Source organism: Vicugna pacos, chromosome 7 (genome assembly GCF_048564905.1).
Source record: "Vicugna pacos chromosome 7, VicPac4, whole genome shotgun sequence".
Classification (NCBI taxonomy): Eukaryota; Metazoa; Chordata; class Mammalia; order Artiodactyla; family Camelidae; genus Vicugna; species Vicugna pacos.
In genome coordinates, this window is record NC_132993.1 from 28,641,842 (window position 1) to 28,650,413 (window position 8,572).

Here is an 8,572-nt window from a genome sequence, read left to right on the forward strand (position 1 = left end):
TCTGCTAAGAGATACATACGTAATTCACACTGAGTGGGATAAGTTAAGAATATAAACAATTTAGTATCCATTCAGATCTGATTTTGCTGCCAAGAGAGTTCAGATCATATATTGCCACCAAAAAATGTTGCGAAAAAATGGTTTTCAAAATTGTGGATAAAGAATTGTGAACCTTGTACTGCCTTCAAGGAAGCAGGGAAGTGAGTAGCATTTACACATTCTTCAATTTAAGAAAAATCAGTCATTGAATTTCCTATCATGGAATATTCGCTTCTTATCCTAAAATAGTCCCCTCAGTGTAATTTGGGTGGGATTTAGTGGAAGTCTAAAAGTCAACCAATAGTTTAATGATGATATTTTTTGTCTACTTTATTATTATTATTATTATTATTATTATTATTATTATTATTATTATTATTATTGTTATTATTATTTAGCCATGAATCATATGTTCTATTCTTACTGGTTTTTAATAAAATAAAACAAAATTAAATTAAATGTTGGTATCAATCTGCATTTTTCACTAGGCTACAGATTCAATTGTCCACATTGTTTGCGTGTGCTCTTCTGGCCTGCTCTCCATGTTGATTTTCCTCTAATAGGTGAGGGGGAGAACATCAAGGAGCATGTCCCATCCCAGCCAGATTCCCATACTTCTCTGGGCACAACAAAATGTGAGATAAACATGGCTGTAGCATACAATGTTCAGGTCTCTGCTCCCGGTTTTCACTGCAAGTACTCCAGCCAGACCTCCCTCCATCCGGTCCTACCTGAGTGGAGGGATATTCCGTAGAACAAGCTTTTCTCTCGAGAAGAGCATAAGGGCAAGTGGGTCCTTTTCACGGGATAAGTTTTGAATCATCTCTCGGTTGCCCTCCCTTAGATCCTAGATAAGCTTATGCCACCTTGTACCGTGAACACCCTTAAATTCCAAAGCTCTTATAGCAGGCAACGTACATTTCTTCCAGCTAAGCACTGTACTTACAGAAGGGAATGACCACAAGGTACTTGACAGTTTGTGACAAGTCACATTGGGCTACACACAATAACATAAGGTTATTTTTATCGTGAACTTTTTTTGTTGTATCGCCTTTATATATATTTTTTTCCTTTCTGGTTGACGGTCTTAGAGTAAAAAAGAGGATTAAGAGTCATCAGGTCAGGACAACCTTCCCCTAAAAAGAATTATGAATGTTTTAAATACCAGATGCACTTACAATGGTTTCCTCACATTTCAGTTTTTCTTGGTAAAATATTTGTAAGGTAACTGAATGTCTTTATTGTATTAAGTTTTATAGGACATGACACATAGAAGAATAAAACATTGTTATATTCCTCGGGGACAGTTTAATCTAGAAGGGGCAAAGGATACATTAGTAAGTTATTAGAATGTTCCCACTGAAGGGCTAGAATGGTAGGGTTAGTAGGATAGGATACATTACCCAGGTACAAGAGGGAAGGAAGGGCATTACAGGCAGTGGAAGAGCGTGGGCAAAGCACAGAGGCAGGAAAGTGTAGCAGGACCTCGGGTGTGGCTGGGATGTGGAGTGTTGGAAGGCCAAAGATGAGCTTGAAGCTGCAGATGAAGAATACATGAGTCAATAAAATGGGCATACAAGTAACCCCCAGCAGTCCAACGTGAAGGAGTTGTTAGGACCAGCAACTTCACTGCAAATGTCTTTCAGACTTGGAAATTATCTAAAAGCTGATAAAGGTGCTTTGGGTTGAGCCAAGCATTTTTAGTGATCTTCACAGAAATAAGCATGTGGTTAACCAAGACTGGCAAGTGGGACATATGTGCAGTTTATGACTTTAACTGATAACTGAATACATTGTGGTTAGATGTGGGGACTCTTTGAGCCAGGCTGCTTGAGTTCAAGCCCTAGCCCCCAAAAGGACTTACTGTGCAAAGTTATTTATTTTACTTTTTTTTTTTTTTGCATATGTCTGTTCATCTATAAAATGAGGATAGCAAATATATACCTTTCTCAGGGTTGTTAAGAGGATTAAGTTAGTTAAAATATGTAAAGTACTCAGATTGTGCCTGGTACATACTAAGTATGAGAGGGGGAGGAGTGGAAGAGGGAAAGGGGGGAAGGAAAAACCAATGACTTAGTTAAGAGAAAAACTGAATATTCCCTCTGAGTGATCAGATCATTGAGCCTAAGGGATCACTTCTTTCTTTTTTTAAGTACTATCTGAATTATGACTATGCTATAAAACAGCATCCAGGCTCCCCATAGGCTATGCATCCAGCCGGCAGCCAGCGTAAACAACTTAATCTCACCCACAGCAGGCAGAGAGCTCAGGGTGCTGACTGTGACCTGCTCCCATTGCCTGGAGCAGCTGCACTGCCTGTGTTTGCACCAGTCAGCATTTCAGTGAGTCTGCCCCCTCCCCATTGGTGTTCCTGTTTTTGGAAGTTTTATAGATTTGCGTTCAAAAGAAAAAGAAAAGAATTGTGCAGGTCTGTAGTGGTTGTTTTTGTTTGCTTGCTTGTTTTGTTTTTAGAGCTAGAAGGAACCTTGAAGACCCAGGAGTAGAATGCCGTCATTTTACCCTGGGGGATCCTGGGGTGGGAGGACAATGATGCTTCTGACCCAGGGGGTGAGGAGATTCAGAAATGTGTCCTTCCTGAAGGTTTTTTCTCCTATTCATTGTCAATGTTTTATTGATTCTAAAAGAAAGTTAATCTTTTATGAACTTGGGGCAAGCCATTGGTCTATAATCTTTGATGTCTTCAACTCACTTACCATAAAAAGGAAGTGGAAACAGCATATTAACATGAAAATACGATTTCATTGTTCTTGGCTTAGGTCATCTTTAACTGCTTCATTTCTGGAGTCAGTGTGATGCTGTTGTAGGAGTGTGATATTGAGGGTCAGAAATCAGGGTTTGATTCCAGGAGCTACTGTATTAATCTAGCCTTGTACAGGCTGCAGAACTTCTTAATTAATAGATGTAATGATGTCTACCTCCTAGGCTTTTGTGAAGATGAATCAGTTAATTAGAGGAAATAATAAGTGTGAAATCTATGGAGCATAATAGGAATTCAGTAAAGGTAAGTCTCCACCCGAGCCTGTTCCTTCCTAAGAGACAAAGTTTTAATGAGGACACCACTTAATTTGAACACAAGTACAACCACTTTGTTAATCATTTTCTCCTAAATCAAAAGCTGACACAGAGCTCATTTTCTTTCACTAGATCTGCTTCCTAATTTGCAAAGCGCGGTGGTTGGATTAGGTTTTGCCCCCAGTGTCCTTCACTGTCTGGACTCGTAGGGCTTCTTCATGGCTTTCCTCTGGCCTGGGAGAATCCACTGAGCTCAGCCATCAGAGTCTCTCGTTTGCTGTGAGAGAGAGTAAGTGGAAATGCTGTGGGTGACCAGAGAGAAAATGGCTCACACTTTCTCCTCTGTGAAAGCATATTTTTCCATTTTTGTTAGCTGTAAAGCACTATCCAATCACACAATTTATTATTATTAATATACTAGTTAGTATTATTTTGGCTACTCTCACTATTCTGCTTTCTTCCACTCCCACAATAAGATGAGAGAAGTAAACACTTCATAATAAACATATAACTCGGTCCATATATGTGTGTATTTACATCCCCACCAATGGGACTGGTCACAGTTTGTGTTCCATCGCACCTCCATTCAGCTCTGTCTGCTCAGTTCCTTGCTCTCCCTCCTGACTGGAGTGACACTATTGATGGCTCAAGACATGCCTGTGGTCAGAAATCCTAGCTGCTGTTGCTACCACCACTACAAATTTGGGAGCCCCCTGTGAACTGACAAGGAGAACTCTGCCCCTAGGCATGGGCTGGATTAAACAGGAGAAGGATCTAGCTTCCCCAGTAGTCACCTGGAGTGGCTAAGTGAGTCAACTTAGAAGTATGGAGGGAGCCAGGAGATACAGTGCTCTGACTTCCTCGCCTCACCCCATGGACAGTTCTGGGAGGGATTCCCTTCATATAGTCTTCCTGGAGATGTCCTATGAAAGTTGAGCAACCAGAAGTGTTTGGTAATTAATGTAGTTGCCTGGGTAACGTACCCCCTTGTACTTACTCTCTGTCATACTTTGGTTTTCCTGAGAAGCAGACTATAGGACAAAGTTTGGTGAGCTGCAGTAAGGAATACTCTTGAGATAGATGTCTGTAGAAAGGAAGGAAGAAGCAGAGAAAGAAGTTAAGTTGTGATACAGACATCAGCTACACCTAAAGATAGCTTTGAAGCTTTGATGACCCTCCAGAATTATCTCAAATTGGTGCAAGGGGACTGGGCACTTTGACTCCTACATCAAGCAGTCATTGGATGTGGGCTATCCTGGGAAAACAGTGTGACCTTGAGAGAGGCAAATGCTGACAAGGGTGGGGAGTTGAGGGCTCTCTGCTGATAGCAGTCCCAGCAGCTAAGGGGATGAGTCCACCATTCCTGAAGGAGGATCTGGGGACACATCTCAGTATCTACTTCAGTGTACCCTGCACTACTCAGATCCAGTTCTTTGTGTAAGTACTGGGAACAGCTCCTTTAGGACTCTGGGAGCCTCTTTTCCTGGTACAAACTTACAAGAGGAAGTTAATGGGGTCAACTATGAGCCACCACTGCTGCAGGGTCTCAAATGATACTGATCATCTTCCTCCTCTGTCATCCATCCTGGGTTCCCATCAGCCTCCGTGCACACCTCTGCTGGTCCCGGTGGCTAACTCAAGTGGCATGACTCAGTCTCTCATCCCTGAGGATTCTGAGCCCCTTGAGCACCGTGCCCTTTGCAGACTGTGGTTACTATCCAGGGAGACATCCAAGGGAATCACCTGGAAGCCAAGCATTCCTTCCTGTCCTCCTTGTGTAGCATTGGCTCGACCTCAGTTCTATCCTCCTAACAGGATGGTGACTCCACGGTGCCCAGGCAGCAACCATCACTTAGAGTTCAGTGTGGTTCTTGACGTGTCTTCTGGTGGAAGTATTTCTTCTTTGGAACTCAAGGCACATGAAGTTCAGAGCTGTGAGGATGGGAAACACAAAATTCCTCCAGTGGGTCCTTGGGCGTGAATGATAAACAAATCACTCCTGCTTCCACCCCTTGGATCTTGGAGCCATGTGTTCTACCTACTGGGGACATGACAGCATAAACAGTTGTTGATTTAGAGTGTGTGCTGTGTCCTGGAGGAAAGTTTTCCATCCTGGCAAGATATCATCTCTTAGCTGGTGCTTCCCTTGGGCCTTTGTCAGGACAAGCCATTGCTCTACCAGGTCAGCACCTTCTGAATGGTGAAGGACATGAGTCATAATCTTTTTGCAGTCATAACAACACAGATCACTGATCACAGATCAACAAAACAAATACAATAATAATGGAAATTTTTAAAGTATTGAGAGGATTACCAAAATGTGAGAAAGTGCTCTTGGAAAAATGGCACCAATAGACTTTCTGGATGCAGGGTTGCCACAACCCCCCAATTTGTAAGAAAAGCAGTTATCTGCAAAGTGTAATAAAGCAAAGTACAATAAAATGAGGTATGCCTGTGATGTATGTTAGAGCACTTTGCAGATATCACGAGATCTCTGACAGTGAAGTCTCATCTTTCCCCATCATGTTCTCTAGAAAATGTGCTGAGCAGTGTACCGGTGATGCCATCTTTCAGGGTTCATCGCCAGGGCCATATGGTGCACAGTCCCTTACCAATGCAGTCATACTAGAGCACTAGGAAGCTACCAGTTCAAATGTCTCCCTTGTCCACTGACAGGGTTCTTCATGCTCCAGCACCAGAGGGTGAGGTTCTTTTGCCTTAAGGCTTTTAGATCTTCCAGTGAAAGCACCAGGGCCATGGTATTGCCCAACCCCAGGCACCATTGCCAGTTGAACCTGTAAATGGGGCCTCCTGGGGTTATGCTGTCATGGCTTTGTTGATAGGGACCTGAGAGCAAGAAAGCCCCCTCTCTGTGGAGAGAAGAGAATGGAAGGGAAGACACTGGGAGTCAGGACAATGAAAGGAGGAACTGAAATATAAAGTCAACGAGAAAAGATTCTCCTACTTCTTTATTTCAAAAAGGTCTAGCCTGGGTTGAATATGTGGCCTAGGTTTCCACCAAGGACTGCAGGAGGTAACACACCACATGCCACAGGATAGCTCATACCTGAGCTGTGTCACTCCTGCCATGACCTCTTGCCATTCCACTTGCCTTTCCATCTTCTTCCCTCTGAAATCATCATTGGCTTCCCTTGGTGGTATTTGTACAAGTTTCTCTTCTGACCTATGTGTGAGAGGGTGACATTCATAATCATTAGAATAAATATTTTAGTCCCTTAACTTAAGCCTCACAATTAAAAAAGGGCATTCATTCTGACTGAGAATGGGAAATTAGAACATGACCCACTCTTACTTAATTAGCCCCCTCTTTTTCTGCCAAGATTCAATTCTCCAAGTCTTTTGAAATGCAACATGTTAGAAGTGAAATAACACAGAATCCCCAAGCACTCTCAGGGGAGGGATGGGTAAAAGTCTTTAAAAAAAAAAAACCAAAAGTAATGGGAAAATAATTAAAGGAAACATCTCTGACATATTAAAACTAAAACAAACCATATGCTGTGGCAGAAAATTATTTCCTGTAGCCCTGCTGAAGGCTGAATGGAACGATCTTCCTTTCCCTTTTGAAGACTGCGCCTTGGCCACCCCCTCTCTGAATCACAAGGCCTCCTCCCCGCTGACCCCAGGGCTCTGGGTCACTGTCCTGCCCCTCAGTGTCTGCTGCTGAGCCTGCTGCAGGGCCAGCACCAATTACTGGAATGTCGGGGATGACCTACTTTCCAGTTTTGTGAACCAGTAAAACTAATTTCGTGCTCTTTTCCAAAGCACAGACTTCATTGATTTTTTTTTTAACAGATCAATGCCAGCCACCCTAGATGGAGGCAGTGCTGAACAGTCCCTAAGCAGCTCTCCTACAGTGAGCTGAATTGCATAGACAACGAAATATGTACATCTACGGTGTTTTCTTTATTGGATCTATACAATCAGTCTGAAATAAAATACCTGTAGGTAAATCAACAGAGTGGGCCATTTTTAATTCATCAGTTGAAAGGAAATGGCAGGTTGCCAAGGAGCCAGCCTGGGGATTGTCAGTGCTGGCCAAATAGGTGGCTGCAGATTTGAGGTAAATTGAAGAACACCCAAATATTTTAGTTCTACACGAAATAGAGAATCATAAACTGTCCTAGATGGAAGGAGCCATAGAAATGATCTAGTTCGGTGATCTTCAGCTGGTAGGGAGGCTGCAGAGTTGGGGGTGGGGAGGCTGTTCATTGGAATCAGTGGGGAGATTTTTCAAAATATATACGCAAGTTACGTAGAAACTTCCAACTCAGTGTGAGAGTCTGTCGGAGCCTGGGGGCGTTGTGAGATGGTCTCACAAATATTTTAGAACTCTGATAAACGACTCCCCATCTCCCTAGAAAACCCGCTGTTTTACAGAAAAAGGAACCGAGTCCCAGAGAGGTATCATCATTTAGCAGAAACCACAGGCTAATAAAATGTAGAACTGAGGCTACCAACCCAGATGTTCTGTTTCCAAATTCAGAACACTATACATTTACTTCATTCTTGTTAGAATATAATCAGTCTCTTGTGAGGTTTAGAGACTACATGCTGTGGTCCTTGGTATCCCTCCGTGTCAGTGCCTAGGTGAGCTCCTCACAGGTGGCATGCCTTGACCAACTGTTCATTTGAAAACACAGATTATGAAGTTTCTTCACATGTTAAGATTTTATATGCACAAATCATCAGTGGATTTCCTCAGTGGATTTGTTCAAGTATCTCTTTTGACCTATGATGAGAGGGCTGCCTATGTATGAGGGGGGTTTCTTAAAACAGCATATAGCTGGATATTTTTAAGGCAGTCTGACAATGTTTACCTCATAATTGGAGTGGTTAGAGTATTTACATTTTATGTCATAATCAGTGTGGTTGGGCTGCGGCTTTCTATTTGCCCTACCTATTTTGTTTTTTGTTTTTCCTTTTCTCCCTACCGTTTTGGGGGAACAAGTTGATGAATGAAGTAACTTATGTTTAATTCTGTTTTTCTCTCCATTATTATTTCACCAGGTAGGAAAAGATCCAACCCTTCATCCCACAAACATGTGTTGAATACCTACCATGTGCCAGGCACTGGACTAGGGGCTGGGACAGTGCATGGGGTGGACAGGGTCCTAGACCTCCCAGAGCTAATTTAACCATTAAGAGAATGAGAACAGTTGATCATTTTAGCAGCTAAGGTTTAGGCTCACGGTTGCTTACGACTGGAGCTAACTGCTTCACCCGTCACATTCTGCCTTCTGCTGTAATTTTCTTATTAAGAGTCTCTCCCCTAGCTGGTTATAAATCCTAGAGGGCAAAGATCACATATTTCTATAACCACTGTGTCACAGCTTAAGGGAGGGAAAGGGAGGACCATGTGTGAAAAATTCCAGGGATACCTCTCTGCAAAGGGAGTTGATGGCCCATCAGTTGCATTGTTAGTTTTGGCCTCCCTAGGTCACTCTGTCAGGCCCCACTAGGGTCATATGTTTGCTTTCCA